Source organism: Agelaius tricolor, unplaced genomic scaffold (assembly GCF_023055355.1).
Source record: "Agelaius tricolor isolate 1412-34295 unplaced genomic scaffold, bAgeTri1.0.p SCAF_14, whole genome shotgun sequence".
Lineage (NCBI taxonomy): Eukaryota > Metazoa > Chordata > Aves > Passeriformes > Icteridae > Agelaius > Agelaius tricolor.
Genome location: NW_027269274.1, coordinates 4,056,545 through 4,077,500, shown reverse-complemented (window position 1 = coordinate 4,077,500; position 20,956 = coordinate 4,056,545). Strand labels below are relative to the sequence as shown.

The 20,956-nt window shown below is 44.0% G+C and overlaps 1 protein-coding gene across 10 annotated transcripts in view; it reads right to left on the bottom strand.

Annotated features, from left to right (window-relative positions):
- Window positions 1–20,956, bottom strand: part of FOXP1 (forkhead box P1) — a 376,943-nt gene that overhangs the window by 184,603 nt on the left and 171,384 nt on the right. The window contains exon 1 of one of the 10 annotated variants that reach the window (XM_071439348.1): window positions 10,811–10,922. The exons of the other annotated variants lie outside the window; for them this stretch is intronic. The gene's annotated coding sequence lies outside the window, so the exon portion shown is untranslated. Of the gene's footprint in view, window positions 1–10,810; window positions 10,923–20,956 lie in introns of those variants that run through there. 10 annotated transcript variants of the gene reach the window in all.

Genomic DNA, 20,956 nt, shown 5'->3' with positions numbered 1-20,956 from the left:
GAGTGGCCAACTTCTGTGCTTTCGTCTGAACCTACCTCTAGGACAGCAAATGCAGGGATCTGCCAGGGTAAGTGGTCGAGAAGAACCCTTGTGGTGCCACCAAAGTTGAACCCGCACACCAAAATGCAGAGGAATGCACACAGCATCTCCTGGGTGTAAGGTCAGCCCTCCATCCCATCTGCCTGGGGAGAGAACGCCCTCATGGTGTTTTACTCTTTGAAGAATCACTGCTGTTCAGCACCTGAATATTTGCTGTGCTGCGCTCACACATCCACATCTACGATTTATACTGAAACAGCTCTGTGTCACAGAGAGTACAGCCCAGCACCAAATAAACCCACAGCTGACACACATACAAAGAGTCAGAACTGACTCTCTTATCAGTGATCAATGGGCAGCTGAAAACTACTCCTTTATTCTGTTAACAAGTAACATTTTCAAAGAGATTCCTGAAAAACGAGTGTTTCCATGACTGGCATCACTACAGCAAGGGCACAGGACTGCTGGAGGTCTTTGCTTTCCCAGCTGAGCATCATGGGCAACTTTGGGCACAGACGGCCCAGGTGAGTGTGCTGGACACACAGAGCAAAACTCACACGAGCAATCCTCTGCTTCTATGAAGTTAGACCTCAGGTCAGCAAGAAACAAGGAAAAAAAATCTGTCTGGCCCCAGAACATAACTGCTAACTAGAGTTATCAAGCCCCATGCCTCCTCCTGCCTCACTGAAAAGCAAATCCAAGTTTTCTGACCAGCTTTTGTTCTGCAATGGATCATTTCTGTGGAAATTAGGACTCCAATTTTGACACCCACAAAAATCCCTTAGTTCTTGGAGACAATTTCATTTTTAATAGCTTCTTTCCGTAAGCAGAGCATGAAGCAATTTCACTCAACCTGACAAATAAGTAAGGCCAAGGATGCAGCATTTAAAATTCAGAGATAACTAAACAGAAGAGGAATTATATTTAGACATGATAGGAGTTGGAAACAGGTTCCCTTCCACTCTTACACTGAAGCTAAACAGCCATGATATGATCAAACAAGTTTTCACTTTTGCCTTGTAAATAAAATCAAAGGGCAACAGTCCTTTTTCTCTGACGTCTGTAGTTAATAAAGAAAGAATAAACATTACCTACTCTTACATGAGAAAGGAGGAGGAGAGAACATTTCTTAATCTCTTTCCAAAGAGGATTAATCTACAGCGTATTTCCACCCCAAATACTAATGAAACAAAATGCTTTTCCTGCAGTTTTCTGGAGGGGGTGTTCTATCAAAGCTTCTCATGAGAGCAGAGTTCACCTGAGAGCATTACCAAGCCTTCAGGTACAGTGCCAGGGCACGGAGCATCAGCTGCAGGGGGGAAAGGAGAGCTTCCACCCTGCAGGAGAAACACAAAAGCTCCTAACATTTCTTAGGGCCCACATATTTGAGGGCTACCGAGTCCCTCACAGCCACCAGTTAATAGGGGCTTACAACAGCTCCATAAAGTAGACGAGCTGCTATGGCTGGAGCTCGCAGGGCACAGGGAGGCCATGGCAGAGTTTAATGTGGGGATGGGTGTGACGGGGCCAAGTGTGCAGCGAAGCATTTATGGGTTCCAAACAACCTAGCTAGCACGACTGGAAAAGACAAGGAGCTGGGATAAGGCACCCATGTCCCTTGCTGTGCCTCTGAGCCACTCGCCCACCCGCGGCAAGGGAACAGGATGAGGAAGCTATTTTCATCCCAAGTATCTGGAGCTTACAAACACCCGCTGAAAATGCTGTGCCTTATCAAAACAGGTGAGAGCCAATGCCAGCTGACGTTCCCATTTCTCTGAAGAACTCAGCCACAAGACTGTTTTTTTAATTATTATTTTTGAGCAGAGTATTTACATGTCTGACTCTAAATAGGCTTTGGCATTTCTGCAAGGGGACCAAATGCGTGACCTCGCAGTCTTGAAGAGTGATGGGATCAGTCCAGCTGCCCTTGGCTTTCCTTTGGAGAGGCCTCTTTAGCAAGGCAGGCAGACCCCTGGGAATGGGCTCAGGAGGGACAGGCCCTTACAAATACAGTGTATTTTCTCCAAGGAAGCAGGAAGGAAGAAAATAGCTATGGCAAAAAGGCCAAGGAACAAAAGTGCCCGGGCAAGACCTGGCGAGGGGAAGCGAGGGTGAGCCCAGCCTGCAGAAGAGTTTACGTTCCCTTTGAAGAGAAATATTCAGTCTGTCAGGTAAAACAGAGAATCTAACCCGTGGGAGGACATAAGATGCTACCTTGAAGAATCTGACTATTACAGGATTAGCAGCTACGATCCCTCCCTCTGAGGACACCGAATGCCAAAACCTGGCCTGAGGGTTTTAGGTGGTGAGGTTTGTCCAGGCGTGTCGGCAGGAACTCTACAACATACAGAGGAGAAATACTGTCCAAACCTGTAATATCTAAACATAGGTGCCTTTAAAATACTAAATATTTCTTTTAGAGGATAGGAAAAGAGACAGAGAAATACGAAGCCAAAATACACACATTTCTTTTAGGAGTAAAGCGTGCCCCTCAAACACTTGAATTCTACTGTACAATGTATTTATACCATGTTTAAGAAACATTTGTCAAGCATATAAAAACCCCCAGAAGTTCACTGTCACACAGCTTAATTCCCTATATTCTGCCTACATGCACATATAGGGCCAGTTTGTTAGGGGGTGGAGGTGTGTAGCAAAGCACAATCTAGCGAGACATGACACCATAACGGTGAACAATAAAAGCAAGCGTAGCATATGTGCTGGACATTTGGTGAAAATAACCCAGCCACAGCTCCAACTTCGGTACATTTTCCTGTGTGGAAGTTGGTAATTCAGTTTCTGCTCTAATTCAGCTCAGCCAACAGTTAAGTTGCTCACAACTCCCCTGATAATTATTTGGGAATTCTGAGATTCTAGGAAATGTATCTTTACTTTTCAGCTCTCTTCTTATAGAGCCTAACAAGCTGAAATCTAGGGGGTTTCTCCTTTTCTTCTCTTCATGTTATGGTTTTTTCTCCATCTAGCAGCTAGGATTCTCCCTGGCTATAAGATCTGAAATGGTAGCAATAATTATATTTTCTATTTTATTACTTGTAATTGCCCCTTTGATCAGAATCCTATGCCATTTAACCACATTTATATGGTCATCCTGCACATAGGTTCTAAATACAGAACAAATTCTTTTCCAAGGGAAAACTACAGGAGCTGGGTTTCCCTTTACTGCACACACACGGAATCCCATACATTTGGCACCAATCTAGGTTATTATCATTTCATTCTTCCTTTTTTTATTTGTTTCACTGTAAAAGCAATATAAAGCTCCCCACTAACTGGGAGCTGCTCATTCCTTAGTATTGCCTTCCCTCATCAAGCCTGTAGCACACCCACCCTGATTCAACCTCCTTTGCCAAAGGAGATACCAACAAACACATGAAACATCCCACAGCTGGAAAGGCTGCACTGCAGGTCTCAAAGCTTTGCTGATCACACACTGCAAGCCTCACCCCAGGGTGAAGCCTAGGAAACTCTTCATGCACAGCTTTGCTGTCTGTCCCAAGTCCAAGAGCCTGCAGAGACAGGCGAGTCTCCCCAGCTGGCAGACTGCCTCCAGGTCAGGCTCTCTCACACAGGACCAGACTGGCTGCCCCATCTCCAACAGCCCTGGCCATGTCACCAAGCTGCTGGAGCTCTCCTTGCTCACGGCTGCCCCTTGCACACCGCTACCCTGAAGCAGAGGAGCACAAGGCCAGAAGATACTGTTCTCCCCCGCTATAAAACAGAGGACCATTGCCTGGGGCTATATGGCTGTTAATAGTGGTAAAACCCTGACAGAGAACTCAAACGGAGTTGCTTTTGATTTAGGCCATGCACCTGAAAGCAGAATTTTTTCATTCATCTTCCTCAAAGTGATGGTCACGGGAAACTACCTAAATAGCCCAGCTCAAGAATTAGCAGTTGTATGGAAAAAAGAACATCGTCTTTTCAAAGACTCTCCTTAGAGTAAGTGTTTCATCTGGAGGAAAAGCCAATGTGAACTCTTAATTCAAGCCAGGCAGAAGCAGACACATGTCACAGGGAAGAGCTGGTGACACACCAGGGTGTTCCTACCCACATTGCTGTTCCCTATAGCCCCCAGGAGGTACAGGGATAACAGGAGCAAAGGAAGGGGTTGAACTGTGTGCCTTATCTCCAACAGCTCTGCTTGAGAACCTTCACTGTCCTGCTTGAAGCATGTGTTTGCTCTATGTGTTTCCATCAAATTGCTTTGTCCATTCAGCCAGCTCAGAAAGACATTCACATCCTCCAGCCACAGGAAAAAAAATACTGCTGGAAGAGAGTGAATGCAACCAGAAGAACTAAAGACTCACAGATTAAAGAAACCCCAACAGCTACCTGACTTTAACTACTATAGACTTTTGTGTACACTCAGGACCAGCAGCAACAGGCAGAATCACCTGGACTTCCAAAACATCCCTCTTTTCAGGATGCTCTCCAGGTGAGCCACAGCTGCCTGCTGTTGGGAATGTAGGAGGCTCCCTCATATGATGGAAAAGCAAAGCATCTGTAGGTGCTTCCCAAGCTTCTCATCACAGATACCTATGCAACCATCTACAGCCATTATAAGATGTGTTTACAAATAAGAACAAACTGACAAGTGTGGGAACAGGAAATCTTCACACTTTGAAACTTGGAAGTCAACTTGGTTCAGTCAAACGTGGAAAAGGGAGCAGCTCTGGCACTTGGGGTAATTTCAGTGACAGACAACTGTTCTCCTTAGCTACTGGTAAATACAATCACAAATTCCTAGAGCTTTTTCTCCAGATACTAATAGCAGACTCGATGCTGAAAAACACTACAGAGATAGAGATCAGAGGTCTATTTCTGTTTTTATGTCTTGACGCCCATGACTTTGATGGGGTAAGTAAATTAACATATGATAAATTACTCTTTAATCTGTTGTAGTTATAGTTTTAGAGACAGGTTCAGTGGCTTTGCTCTCAACCGCAAATATTTCTGTAAAGAAACACTTGTTTTGCTGGAAAAGGGTAAGAACAAAGCAGTTTGTAAACAAAGCTGGAAAAAGAGAAATCCATCTCCCACAAAGCTCAAAACTCCTCGAAATAACTTTCTGCAGAGAGCTACCATTACCCAGGGTGAAAAACTTCTTTAAACCCAGCAATCCTGAATTACACAGAAATGCTCAAACAGGGCTGCACAGTACATCATCAGAACTGGTATAGCTTTTAATTTCCCACCTGATTGGGTTGAAAAGGTTCATATGTTGGAAAGTGTGGCAGGAGAAACTTACTGAAAATTGCAATCCAGGATCAGATTAAAGAGGGAGGATGATAAAGGTAAAATCTTCATAAATGAATTTCTTTATCCAGAATAAACTCAAAAGGTCCTGTGAGGGGAGGAAGGATATGTGTTTCATTAGGACAAAGAGAGTAGGAAAAACTATGCCTAAAACCTCTTTAGTGAAGAAGACAGCTCTTACAACATGATTTCTTTAAGGGCAAGGTATTGAAATAATTTTGGAAGAAATATTTTTATCTCCCAAGAAGATTAACACTGAAGTTTTGCACAGCACCCTGCAGCACTGTTGCATCCATAAAACACTAACAAGCACCAGAAGAGAGTCTCTTAGCCCAACTCTCAGTCCATCCTACTGGCATTGTCTCCTGGGACAGAAATCCCTCCATGACACAAGAGAGATGCTCAGCATACTGATTCCTGCAGAATCTGAAGACATGACACATCCTTTGCAGCCAATGACATCCTAAAGCAACACATCCATTAACTTTAGAGGGAAAACAAAGGGTTAAGCCATTAAGGGTACCACTAAAATAGACAAAATCACTAACACTTTTCCATGAGCTTTAGAGACAAAATTTTTCTAGCATTATTCTAGAGAATTTCTGACACTATGGAGTTTCTGGGGAGAGTCTGCATCACCCTGTGCTGTGAGAAACCCTTTCTCTACCTGTGCCCTGGGTGGAGTCAGCTTGCACCCAGTTTTGTCAGCAACCTGAGTAGCTCTGGGCCGTGAGCACAAAGGGAACAGCTGCTGGGTATTGTCTCCCGGCTGTGCTCCTGTATGAAACCCGTGTCTACAACAACAGCCTCAGAAAAGGCACTGGGGAGGCCTTTCCTTTTCAGGACACATTTTGCTCCAGAAGCAGACCCCAAGATTTGACACTGCACACTGATGTAGTCCACCCTGAAGAAATAGCTGGCAGATGTTCACCTTCCTAGCTTTGGTGTTATGGGTGAAAAGCAAAGGCTCTGTGAAAGCCAAGAGCCACACCATGCTCCATGCTCACACACGTCTTTGGCGGTTGTCTTCGCACCAGCCATGAATGGATGTGTACAAGGAGAACTGAAAACCTGCATGTCAGGGCAATTGGTGGCTGGAGCAGTGGGCTTTTTGGGAATGATTCTTGGGGTTTTGAAGCAGACACAGGGGGTTCAACAGGGAAGTTAGATTGCCATCAGGCAGTACTTCACCACAGCACACCCCCAGCCTGCCCTCATGCACGGCCTGGCTACCATGGAAGGGCTGCTGGAAAACAGGATGGCATGTGAGAAATGCAGAACTGAAACCAAGAGTAGGTGACAGCCATAAAAACTGAAATCTCATTAAATGCTGGCCAGGCAGTGAGCATGGACCCTCCCATCTGTTTGCAGTGTACCCTGAAAGGGTGGAGGCCAGGGTGACATGCATGCCTTGGAAATCAGCAGCTTTTACACTGTTCACCCAGGAAGTTATTAACTTGCATGTTTGTGGGCAACTGCACAAGCTATTTTTGGTCATGAGACCCTGTGTAAGGGAAGGATTGCGAGGTTTTAATAATGATCTTCAGTTAACTTGGTTACCCACACAACAATGGCTTTCTGAGAGGCCAACTGCTGCAAAAAACTTGAGACAGGCTTTACTTCCAGAGGTATTAAACTATGAAAATATCTAACCATAATAGTAAGAAGCTATAAAAAGAGCCCTGTTTATTTCACATGATTTCTTTGTACACCACAATGTTATGAGAATACTTCAGCTCAATGACAACATGGTAAATTGGAAAAGATTAACTATTGAAGTCAGCACTTACGCACTTCATTTTTGTTTGGTGTTGGTGATTTTTATTCTTTCAAAATCCAAGTTTTCACTAATATCAGCAGCTGTAACATTTTTTTAAATTTGAATCCGCAATTAACCTGCTATTAAGGTCAACTGATGTAAGGGCCATGAAAAGAGAAACTGGCAAATGAATAGAAAGAAAAAAACTAATGCAGATTTCAATTCTGCACTGCTGTATGTCACACAGGTAGATCTGGAGCCCACATACCCAATATGAGAAATAATCCGGTATCTCACATCTCTATTATATTGCAAATTGTATCCAATAACTTTTCTGCAACAGTGGAGCATCACAGAATACCCTACAGAGAAGGTCAAATGTTGTACTATAGAGCTCTGATAGTTCATTCTTAGTTCATTCCTGAGAAATACCATGGGGCCTTACTGAAACCCTTTCACTGTTAGGGTACACCAAGAGAAAAGGGAAAAAAAATAAAGATTGCATTTGTTTCTGGGAGGACCCGCATGGCTCCACGGAGAGGACACTTCCACCCTTGTTAATCCCAGCTTCTTAAAGCAACACTCAGTAAGATAATGAATCCTTTAAATGTTACATCTTGTGTCTTGCATTATTGTGGTGCAGCAACTCTCCACATCAAACAGTCATCAGCACTATTACAAAGTGGGCTTATAAGAGACTGGCTGAAAAGGCGCTGTGTGAAAAGAAGTGGAAAATTAAAGCTGAAGCAGTCGAAGAAAGGGCTTAATTTACTGGCATGTACAGTATGCAAATGAGATTACTCTCAGCTTAACTGCATCATTTATGTCCATAATAACGGCATCATCATTACAGGGCTCAAATTAAATTACACCATAATTAGCATATCAAAGTGATTGGTTAAAGTTTAAAACAAATACCCAATTTTGTTAATGAACAGCTGTAATTGTCATGTACACTTCAATGAAAACTCCCTAAACAAATATATGTTTTAGAACAGAGAAAGATTTTGAAGCAGACAGGTCTGTGGCGGAGGTAAATTGCCTAAAAAAGAATGACACAGACTATTCTATTAATGTTAATATATGCTCATCATTTTCAGGTAATAAAACATTCTATCAAAACAAGCCTTCGCTTCGCATTTTTTGCCTCTCGACTCCACCACCACACTAGCAAGTGTCAATGGGGAGAGGGGCTGGCCATGCCCAGCCTGCCCCATGCACAGGACATGCCCAGCCTGCCCCATGCACAGGACATGCACAGCCCCCAGCTACAAACCGAGGGAGGAGGAGGAAGAGGAGGAGGAGGAAGACGATGAGGACGTCTCGCTAACTCTACCCTGTAGACCAGGGCTGGAGTAAGCTGATGACATGATAACACATCAGGCAGCCTACAATTCAATTTACTCTAATCTAATCACATCTACGCAGCAGTTCCAGAGGTGGAACTGCACCAGAGAAGTTTTTGCTGTTCTCGTCTCATTAAAATAAATAGGGAGGTGGGACCGGAGGGTTTGTCACTGTCAGCCTGGCAGCCAGCAACACATCTCCAAAGATCCATCACTGCAAATGTACACAGCAAACACACAGTTAAAACACTCCTCAGGCAGAACGAGCTTTAGCAGGGGAGCAGGTCTGCTCTGTGATATTTTAACAGTGCAGGTGAGCTCTACTGTGCTTGGAGACCAGGCCAAAGGAGCCCGGTGTCGCCTCACACACGGGGTAAAATAATCCCTCTACATTCCCAAAAATGTTTACAGTGGTATATATTTGCTTATGTATTACCTAATATTACAGGAAGCAACAGAGGGAAGTATATTTTGTGCAAAAATTGGGAATGCACTTTCAAATATACTTAACAAGGAAATTGAATGTCTTATTAAATCCGTATTATCAAAACACTGTTCAAAAATTTAAAGAAAGTAGCTTTTCATTTTATTCATCGAGGAATCCATTAAAGCCTAAGCTCTGAAGTAGTATGTAAATTATGTGCCTTTCAAGGTAGAGCTAGGGCAAATTCACTCCATCAACTAATGATGAACCTCATTATGTGCAGGGAGTATTCATAATGAGGAAACAAGCCACCCGCCATTCCATGTTCTAACATAAATCCCTGTAAAATGTGAATATCTCCACGTCTAATTAAAGGCTACTAATTCCTATCATACCCTACAAGGCCCAAAAAGCCAAAACTAGAAATGTGTTTAGAAAGACACCCTTTCACTTCACAAAACACATTTATTTGTGTTTACCATTAGTGAGTTGCAATGTCTTTTTTTTAAAGAAAAATCAACCCCAGTTTTATAAGATAAAAGTTTGTGGGTACAAATCTGACTTGGTCTCATATTTCAAAAAGAGTTTCTGATTAGCACAGGTCAGCCTGCGCAGCTTAAGAGAAAAATAAATAAAAAGGCAGAGAAAAGAAATCTCCAGTAATATGTAAGAAATAATATTTTAGCGGGGGAGGAAAGGGAAAAAAAAATAAAATAACAGCTTTGCTATCCAGGTTTGCTCTGGAACTGAGACTTGCTAAAAAAAAATAAATCTAGAGATCCCATAATAACTGGGGAAAGCAGGCAGCAGAGACAGGAAGAAGGAGAGCCAATTAAGCAACCGAGTACACAACAGGTATTTAAAAGATTTTTTGAATGATACTCAATTTAGGAAGAAGCTGCTTCCCCCCCAAAATCCCATAAGAATTAGGGATTGAAGACAACGCTGCTTAATGCAGGCTGGAAGAAAAGTGCTCTTCCACAGACTTACCTAGATTTGATATTTATACCTACGAGCGCAGCGTCCGCTCCTACGATCAAAACCACATTTCTTATTAAGTTACATAATACCCATCCTATGCATCGCCGTGGATTCATCTGCTCCTGCACTGAATTATGGATTTGCTCTCTGTACTTCCCGGCATAGAAGTGGACAGGTTTGCCGACTCCCCTGAACGGAAGACGCATCACTGTTTCTTTTTCACTGCTCTGTATTAATATTTTCCTACGTGTTCAAAACAAACCGAGAAGCACAGCAAAACCTGAGAGCATTTCAGTTTGGAGGAGAAGAAAAGCATCCAATGAAGCTGAGCGACATACAGGCTTAAAAAAGAATAAAAAAAAAGAAAAATGATGGCATAAAGGGCTGTTTTAAGCAATGTGATAACTCCTTGCAGGGCAGGGAAGCACTTGAACAGTCGCAGAAAAGGCTGTGGTACCTTCAGATTATGTCAACCGAAAAGTTGAAATCCTCATGTAAAAATACCCCGCACGTTTCATCCCTAGAAAAGCTTATTTAGAATTCATAGAAATTCATAGCCGCTAAGAGGAATATGTGCCCATAAAATCACAAACGCAAAAAAAAAAAAAAAGAGAGAGAGAAAAGCAATATTTAAAAGAATAAAACAGAGCACACAGATTAAAGTATTTCAGCAACGCAAATTTTCTAGAAATAGCCGGGCATTTTACAGGGGGAGGAAAGGGGGGGTGGGGGGGGAATCCGGCTTCTTTAAGTTGCATAAAAATAAAACTACGCCGCGCCGCGCTGCTCCCCTGCCCGCCCCGCGCTGTGCCGGTGGGGTGGCGGTGCCGGGCTTCTTTTTTTTTTTTTTTTTTCCGCCTGTTTTTTTTTTTTTTTTTTTCCCCCCTCTCCCTTCTCCTTTTAGGTCAACCAGTCATGCACTGGGAAGACAACCCTCCAAAAATAACTTGTCCCTCCCCCGGAGCGCGGAGTTGAACAACCTACCTTTGTTCTGGCGCTGCAGATAAGAAGCGGCTCCGCGGCGGGAGCCGCGGCCGCGGCGCGGGGCGGCCCGGGGGGCTCGGCCGGCGGCACCACCTGGCAGCGCTGCGCGGCCGCGGAGCGCTCCCGCCGCGCCCCGTCCGGCCCCGGCCGCGGGGGGATCCGCGGGAGCCGCCCCCCAGCCCCGCCGGGCACCGCGCAGGTTACACACGGCGGGGGCCGGGTGCCGGGAAAGGAAGAGTTCGGCAGGATTTATTTGACACTTATTTTCCGGGCAGCCCTTTTGTGGAGTTGCGCCGTTTGTTTCTTATTGTCTGAGCAGCAGTTGGAAGCGTCTCCCCGAGGGGGCCCCTCAGCCCGGCTCGGCCGCTTTGACAGGGAGGTAACCATATTAGGATGTGTATGGCAAAGTAAACAATAACAGAGTTGCAATGAAATGGATTTTTTTTTTTCCTTCCCCCCCCCCCCCCCCCCCCCCCCCACTAATGGTGCTGGTGTCAGTCCTGTTTTTAGCCTTTTCCCACCAGTTTTGTTTTCTGGCTTAAACAGCCCAGCTCTTAAAAATTAAAAAAATATATCTATTAAAAAAAAATAAAAAAGAATGGAGAGGCAAAGGGGGCTGAAGGAGAGAGGCAAGTAGTACCACCTTCCCAATTGCTCACCGTGAGGCTGCTGGAAATGCTCTGGGTCGCAGTAGGGAAAGGGAGGGGAGCACTTTTAATATCCAAATAAAGACATGTCAGTTTCATAACTGAGGAAAGAAATACAATAACACTTGCATGCATTGCCGAGACCCACAGCAGAAAAAGTGGGGACGGGAAGGACAGACACTAAAATTGCAATTTTGAAAGCAGGGGTCAAGCAGAGTAGAAAAGTCCAGTCGTGTTTTGCACAATCACAGCGAACTGGTGGGATGAGCTAAGTTGTGCAAAGCCTTGCAAGTCTGCTGGCTTTAAAGCTTTGAAATCTCTGTTTTTACAGGATAAAGCACTTTAAGCAAATTGTAAAATGCAGGTGTCAAGTTAGTCAGTTTAATCAGAAACAGAGCTCAGAGCAGCCGCCATGCAAAGGGTCCCCTACCAGCAGTCGAGAGAAAAGTTCTGCAGCAAGAAACACTGTAAGTCAAACAATATTATTTTAATGCCTGAATTCCACATCCTAAGCAAATCACCAAGAACAACAAGTGTAGCATCTCCTTGCACTAAGGGATGAGGCAGCCACTGGCGAGCGCTGCCTGCCGAGGCTCAGCACTACAGCCAGCCTTGGAGGGGATCACAGCTAGAAGATGAAACAAGTTTACACGTCTGGGTGACTGCGGATGGGGGCAGCTCTCTGGTACAACAGTCCAACACGAGCTGTTGAGCTGTTCACGCCGCCAGCCAGCATCCTCCATCGAGCAACAGCCGGCAACGCGGAGCGCGCCTCTGGGCAGGGCTGACAGGAGAGCGTGGATGCTCTGCCCGTACCAGGCACCGCCGTGATAAGACACAGCACGAGGAGAGGTTGAAGGTAGATAGGCAAACAAAGTTGCTATGAGATCACGCACTTAATTTAGAACAAAGGCAACGTTCCTCTGACAAATAGGATGCACACTTACCCTGCCAAGTTCGCTTGTATTCGGCTAATCCGCAGCAATCAGAACATCAGTGTTGACATCTAATGGTACCTACAAGCATCTCTCTGCCTTTCCACATGGCGTAACCCTGCTCCGTTAACACGCTTTAAATTTTTCAACCATCTTGTTTAACCTAAGCATCTATGAAACTACACAGGGTGTTACTCATCCGTGCCGCGCGTACAACCCCCCCAACAAAAATAAGAAGTTAACACACTGATACCAAAATCAATAAATCACACGACCAAGTAGCAGTTCAAAAGTTCAAAGACATGATGGCCAGTTCACTACATTGCAGCACTCAACCAATAATAACTTGACTCCATCACTCCTCATAGTATAGACAATTTCATGGCATCATTTTCATTAGCCTGTCTCACTGAAAATTGCTAGCTATTTATGTATACGCTAAAATAAATTAGCCATTTCATCGAGCACCGTGATTCTTATAAAATACATTAACACAATACTCAATTTTCCAGTTGGAGTAAATAAATAAATCAATAAATTCAATACAGAGTAATTTTTATTTTTTTCTATTGTGGAGCTTCAGCTCTCAGCATAAGTGTTTTTATTGGGTTTATTTGTTTCAATAAAAATTGAAATGGGCCAGTGATCTTAGCAGTAAGATCTGGGGGAAAAAAACCAACCCAGCCCTATCTAATATTATGAAAGTATGCTGTGCAGTTCAGCCAACTGGTAATACATAATTTTTGGTCAAAAATAATTTTCATTACAGTTATTAAACTGCCTCTTAATTTAGAAAGGTTCTTCTCTCACCTCATGCATTCTCCAGCCTAGCAAGAAGCCCCTGGGCTCCCTTGGAGCGAGTTTTGATCCTGCACAGCCCATGGGGGCAACCCCATGCCACCTTGGAGCTTCCATGGGGAAAACTGGGATAGAAAAGTTACCAGCACTCGCGTTCACTATTTTAAGCACTCACAGAGTATAAGATTCAACAAGACCTTTCATATCAAGGATAAGGCAGGACAGAAGGAGGATGAGGAAATGTGGGAGAAGAGTTCATGGATACCCCAAGAACTTGATCCTTGAAGGAGGCTTTGTGTCTGGCCCTTTAGGGCTGTGTTGTCCTGTAAGCCATGGCCAGTAGATCACAGCCTGTTGGGTGGTGACATCCTACAGTGCAACTCAGGGCGTCCTTTGGGGACCTCATTTGTGCCTTACGATGTCTCGTGCTCTAGAGAGATGCACCCAAGGAGTCCATTCCCCTGCCTTGGGTCAAACACACATCACATCAAGGGCTGGGCAATGGAATGATTCAGAGTCTGGCTCTGCAAAACACTCACACATAGACAGGAACCTGGACTGCCTTGGACCTCCTGCTACTGTAACCTCAGAGCAAAGGAGGAGACCTACCAAGCCCCCAGCAGTCTCCTCATCCTTTAAAAAAAGCATTTCTCTACAAGTCTAACATTTTCACTGCAAATTGAAGGCTCCGACTGCTCTGCAGTGAGGACAAGAACCTGTGAGGACAAAACCAAATAAAATATACCCCTTGTGACATGAATTCAGTCTTAGCAGTGAAAAGACTAAATGCATTAACCAACACACACCATCTAAGCCCATAATGGTTCAACATGATTCCCTTAGAAAGGCTGATGTGAATAGCACACTTTGCAAACTGCTTGGTGCTAACAGGAGGGTACTTTTTGCTCATATTCACTCTTTAACCTAATCAGAAGAAAAGTAAATATCAGGTCCAATTTTAATGACTGACTATAAATAAAAGCTTTTATGCAAAATGCACGGTTTGCAAAGATAATGATTTTAAGGATGATGTCACTGGTGACCTACTGAACTACATGGCACATGTCAGAGAGACGTCTGTTTCTTAAATTGCAGTAATAAATTAGTAGCCACAGAATCTGTTCTGTTAAGAAGACGCGAAGCTTTCCTATTCAGATAAAAGTTTAACAATTGTTTCAGTTTAGGTTCATGAGTTAAGGTTACTATTGGTGGGGGGACCAGTGCAGGCCCAGCTTCATCTGCCTCCTCTTCCTCCAACCCCTGTGCAGCATTACTTCACCCCAACAGGATCCAAGACTAACACACACTGAACACTTTCCTCTAACTTTACACTGATTAAATTATTTGTATTTTAAAGTATGATACTTGCACAGGTGTCGCCATTAACACCACCCAACATACCACGTCCCATCCAATTACCTTGTTTTCAGTGAATTTGTCAAATTTTAGCCATTTTGTACTGCCCTTGCTGAGCATTCTGCCACAGTCCAAATTCTGGCAAAAAAAAAAAGAGAATCCAAAGCTCCTGAGGGTACTCCTGAAAACAAGGAACATTACTGATCTACCACAGTGAGCAACCCCAATCACCACTTCTCTGAGAAGTCACCGAGCTCCCACGTGCTGGGGCACAGACATGAGAACAGGCAGGTAAAAGACTTTGTGGGAGGCAGGTGGATGGCACCATTCCCCACCTACTGCCTCGTCCTCTTCCTCTCTGCCCCCCAGCAGAGGGACAGGGAGGGGTACAGGAAGCCACCTGATTTGAATAGAGAGGAGACACGGCCAGCTCGGAAGCAGGAAAATGAGCAGACAGGGACAAGAAAGCCAGAGAAATGAACCATGACTGCCTGAGCACGTCACTTATCTCATACCAGGGGTTGCTTACATTTTTTGGCCATTACAGGGAACGACAGAGTTTAGTTCCATTTGGAGCACCTTTGGAGACCTGTAGCTTGGCCAATCTGAGATCAGGATGTGCAAGTATATCCGAAGCAAAATCCTGGACTTCAGTGTGACCTCCCTCCCCATTTCCACAGTTTAGCCTTAAAACATGGAAAATCCTAAGGCTGCTTGGCTAACTGGTGTTTTGTGTTCTCACTCAGCCAAGTAACATCTATTTCACTAATCCCTTTCTGAGAAAGAGCTGCCAAGGCCTTTGTGGAAAGTTCTGGACATAGAAAACTTCAGCCCAACTGGATTGGCTTTTAATCATACTGTGAATACAGGAATTTTCAATGGGAAGTGTGGGTCTCTGCTCTGGAAGTGTTTTTCTTTTTAATAGAAAAAACATAAGCCACTTCTTTGTGTGAGTGAAAAAGTAGAAATAATTTTTTTTCCCTAATGCTATTTTGCTGGTTACCCATGAAACATCAACTTTGTCTTCTCATCTATCATCCCATGCCCAGCACTGGTAAAAAAAAGCTTTATGAAAAAAAAAAAAAAAAAAAAAGGCAACACAACTATGTAATGAGCCCCATACAGGAGGGAGTAATTCATTGCCAAGGCTTCCCAAAGGCACGTTGCCTTTTTCTCCTTTCAAACCCCAAAAATCAACCCCATGTTGGGAAGGGAAGGGAAGGGAAGGGAAGGGAAGGGAAGGGAAGGGAAGGGAAGGGAAGGGAAGGGAAGGGAAGGGAAGGGAAGGGAAGGGAAGGGAAGGGAAGGGAAGGGAAGGGAAGGGAAGGGAAGGGAAGGGAAGGGAAGGGAAGGGAAGGGCCCACACTGCCAGGCTGTGTGGAGCCTCTCTGCTCCAATGCTCACAAAGATTTCTCGCCGGGTAGAGCTCCAGAGGAGCCTGAGCTTATGATAAGCAACGGCATACTTAACAGTTACATGTTACCATTCATGATAATGCAATATTTCATTTGGGTGATTTAGAAGTCCCTCTTGACCAACTTACAGTGAGACACCAAACGCTTCATCAATCACAACCATTTTTATTCACAATCCAGAGCAAAAACTACAGGGAGAGTTGAATTTTCAGCAACTCATTGGGGAGGGGATTGCTACTAGCTCTGAAAATCCTCCTATCTCACCAATTTTTATGTTAGATTCAAATATATTTTCTTTCTAAGCAGCATTCCATTTTCCTGCCTCTCTCTGCCGCGTTTCTTATCGTGGCAGGGTGAAAGAGTATCCAATTTAATATCTGTTTTGCAGGACAGGAGATTTTTTCATATCTTATGCACTAAGGAAAGCTGCAGGGGATGGCTTAGCAGGCTGAGCATCACGTTTTAAATACCTAGACTCCCTGGAACCACAGATCCCATCAGGTTGACTGAGCCCTTCATGTTTCTGGGGTAGATAAATTAAGTGTCACGCTGTTTACTTTGTCGGGGTCTGTTGGATGAGGCCTCTGCAGTAAAGGTCCTGTCTGTTCTGCGTGGAGCTGAAGGTTAAAGTCTCATGGTTAAGACACAGCACCAGGTGCCACCTTGATCTCACTAACTCTAATGACAATTCTGCTATTTCTGTTAAGGAAGACAATCCAGGGATCTGCTCCCAAAACTTGCTGTAACGTTACTGGATGACTGAAAAATTATTCAATGGTTTATCGGCCTCGGTTTTGGTGACTGTTAAATGAAAAAAATACATCTACACCTCCCAGATGTTTAATTCATAAGTTATACAAAACTGTCAGATCTATGGATGACAGAAGAGAGATATTCATCATTTTTACAGCCTGATTTCTGTGGTTGGAGGTAACCCAATGTTTCTGCAAAGTCATACCCTCTTCCCACTCCTCTGTACCACATGATAGTAGTGGCTAAGCCCATTGACATTAATGGCTCACAACAGAAGCTTTTTAGAAAGAAATCACTGGAGAGGAGTAGTACAAAATAATCAGGAAAGACAAAACAATAATAATAAGAATCACAGAAGTGAAACCTTTCATGGCCAGTTGTGTACAGACACACACCCATCCTCACAAACACAAGAACCTTCTCAAACACAGACACCTAAGAGAGGTCCCTCTATCTCCAAAAGGTCTGATTCATGGAGAACAGACTCAGTGTAGAAGAAAACAGGATGCTTTGAGAAGGGCAGCTGTAAATATGCACTTGGAACCTATTCCTGGCCTTACTCTTAGCTTTGCAGCTGCCGTTATTTTACTGGACTTAGCTACACAGAAGGTTCTGGGAAAGGTGGGTGAAGGGAAATAAAAAATGTAATGATAGAAAAAAAATTACAGTTCTTCAAAATAATTTCCCTTTTAAGTAGAAATTACGCAGAAAAAATATTTCCTTTTGGTTAGGAAAAGGACTGTCTTTGATTTGTTTCCACAACAGCTGACAGTACACATTCCCTGCTTAGGGTACCAGAAATAATCGTTATCACTCTTAGAATGTGTGTTATGGTGACGTACCAGAGGTTAAATGTGGCTGTTGGCTTTACTGGCTGCAATTCCTTCTCAGGTGGCTTAGCACAACTCCCACATTTTTCTTCTCAAACTACCCAAAAACCTGCTGGAGCTCCAGCCTACAGACATTACTAGGATTAAGTAAAAGAGGTAGGAAAGACTCTTTCAGCTCTATTTACACATAGCTACATTCAAACTGGTTTTTAATAGAGTTTGGCTACTAGAGGACATGATATCAAACTGATTTTTGAAAACATCTCATATTGAATCTAAGACATCCAAAGGTACTGTTTGTATTGCAGAGGGGAAAACTCCATCAAGGAAACGTACCAGACAAATAACACCGGGTATGGCCTGTTTTTACTGCTGTGTTTGGTATATTTGTATTTAGAGGCAGGACAGACGTCCTTAGAAATGGTGATCAAGATATTCCCTGTCAAACCAAATTTAACCCAACCAGCAGAATCTGCTACAAAGAACAAGGACTTTGCCCCAAATCCACCTATTGTTCCTTTGTTCCTGGAATCTCAGTGTCCATAAATTTTCACTGCCTCAGTTAAGGATGTGCAGGTCTGCCCTAAATACTCCAGCTCTAGCAGGGGACAGAGCTAAAGGAGAAAAAATAAGGAAGGTCAGGAGGTGGCTGTGCAGTAAAACTAAACCAATTAGCATAGTTTTTCTCTAAAACTGCTTTGAAATAATTATTACAGCACCTCGTTAGCTTGCACTTTCACAAGAACATAAACTCCAGACCAAAGTCCTGTCCCCAACAAAGCCCTTGTAGGTGGCTGGCTGGCAGGTGTGTCTCCAGGCTCACAGAGAATCATAAACTCCTTAAGGAAAAGGGGTGGGAGTAAGTAGGTGGAGGTGCACTACTGTCCCACACACTCGCCTCTTGGCCCCAGGGACACAGAGTCAGCCTTGGAGCTCAGCCCTTCCATCCTCCTTGGCTCAGTCTAACGAGATTCCCTCCATATTCCCCTCTGCCCTCTTTGTGCTCTTCTCTGAGCAGAACAACTGGCCCAAAGAGGTGCCAGCTGCCCGAGGCACCAGCAGCTCTTTTATCAAACAGGCAAATCCTTCACGTCCAGCACATCCCCGAATGCACTGAACCGCGTCCGGAGACCCCGGCCACAGGTCCCAGCCCAGGGAGTGAAGCAGAAGAGACAATCACTGGCCTTGACTGCAAGCTCCTGTTCCAGTGCTTCGAGTCACTAGCGGTCAGCAAGGAGACTTTTGGTGTGCTCAAACGGAAAAAGCTGGAATGAAAAGGGCTGTGCCTCCTGCTATCCCCAGGGTGAGCCAGGGCGCTCTCCCCGGCAGCGGGCTCCCAACAGGGCTCTTTGATGGCTGGTCACACCCGCTACTTCAAATCAACAAGCAAACCAAAGTGAGAAATGGAAAGGACAAGGTGAATTGCAGATGAAAGTGAAATATCCCTCCTCTCTATCAGCTCTGAGGGGTAAAGGATGAAACAGGATAAAACTGGTTTTGGTTAAAGCTGTAAAAGAATTGCAGGGAGAGAGCACTTACAGAGAAATGTATTTTCATGTAAACTTTTATGCGCCCGTCCCTTGTAGCTGGACATCAGGGAGGATGTTAATAAACATCATCAGGGGGAGAAAAACACAGTAAAAAAAGAAAATCAGACTACAAACCCATCTTTTCCAAGATGTTCAAAATAGCTTTGCAGCTATATACTGCGGGGAGCCGAACACACTCAGATACAAGTTTGCATCTTAAACGTAAGCGCACATACATACAAACAAGGTTTTGCAGATATTTGTTAGCTGTACTACAAGATTTTCCAGGGCTGGTGCTGCAGCTTATGTTACCGTGCTTTTATATAGCTGCAGATCAGCCCCCTAAGAAGCAGCCTTGGAGAGAAGCTGAAATAGTGACAGTTTGTGTTGCTGGGGATATTTCTGAGACGCAGTTGCTGTTTACTGTGTTTCTATTTCCAATCAAGCTGCAAAGTCCACCCATAAAACATGAGGAGGCATTTCTTTGGGTGTGGGACAGAGCAACACGCACGCAAGGAGGACCAGCTCTTCAGCTGCTCCACCAAAATGCTCTTAGCCCTACCTGCAGCAGAGCATTTGGCCCATGAAAAAGAAAACTATAGCCAAAGTCCCCAGCTACACAGCTTCTCTCAGTATATATTTATGCACAAAGCTCAAATAATTTAATACCACGCCTCACTAATCATGTGAATGCACAATTCTTGCAGGGGCAAATGGTTCTTTTATCTCGTGCACCTCTTGCTCTTGGCTGGAAAAGGTGCCTCAGAATGTTACTGGCACTTTTAAAGGTGACACCTACCTATCTGTGGCATACAGAGTCCAGTGTGATTCATTGTAGGCTCCCCAGAACAGATTAACCCCCCCACAAGGAGGCAAAAACTAGTTCTAATGATGGTAAATCACAGCACATGGCCAATTGGACAACTTCCTTCCACTTCAGAGGGGAAATTAGGTGATACACTCTGGAGTATGCTCTCCTTGGTACACTCCTGTTACCCTGTTATTGCTAATGGTTGTACAAAGTGTGAGAAAAGTGCTACAGACACCTGAAACAAAGGAAGATCAGTCAAGAATATGCAAAAGCAGATGCGAAGGGATCTAAAGAGTATTTCAACATAACACAGTTTTCCTCCTTATTCCTTTCTTCACTTACAAGCAAGAGGCGTGCAGGATTGCAAAAACATACAATGTGCCAACAAATGTACAAACTACAGCTCATGAAAAATAGCGAAATGGAGACCCAAAATTTGAGGCCAGTACAAGTTCATAATATGAACTGGAGATCAGAAAACTGGCTCCTAAAGTAAGAAAAAAAAGAACACCAGTTCAATTTTTTTCTAAGAAAACCATTTCCTACCAACTTTGAAAACAAGAATGCCTACAGTGATCTGGGCTCTCTGTGATGGTTTTGGCTCGGCTCCCTTTGCCCCTCCTCAGCTGCATGGCCAAATGTGAGTCTAACCATAAGGTTCAGAGAGTTGTGTTCTTCTTAACCTTCCACTTCATGCTTCCAAGTTTAGACTGCAGTACAACGCCCTTTCAGAGATTTCCCTTATTCTTCATTACTTCTAAGGTGAGAGTTTACATTTCAGCCTGTATCTGCGATGCCAGACTACTGCAGAAGCACAACACTGAGTTAAATATACTGGGGTTTAGCCTTTATCTACTTTTCCTTGGATTTTTAATTTTGTTTTTAGAACCATTACAAGAGCAGCTCAGTGGCTCCGGAAGTGCCATAAGCTCTTGCCTGAATTTTGATGCCTCAACACAAAATTAAATACAGAGGTGATCTCTTGGACGCAAGATTTGCAACGGCAACTTGCAACCATCCATTGTGGTGGGGCAGCATCATGACTAATTATTACCTTCATTAAACAGCCAGT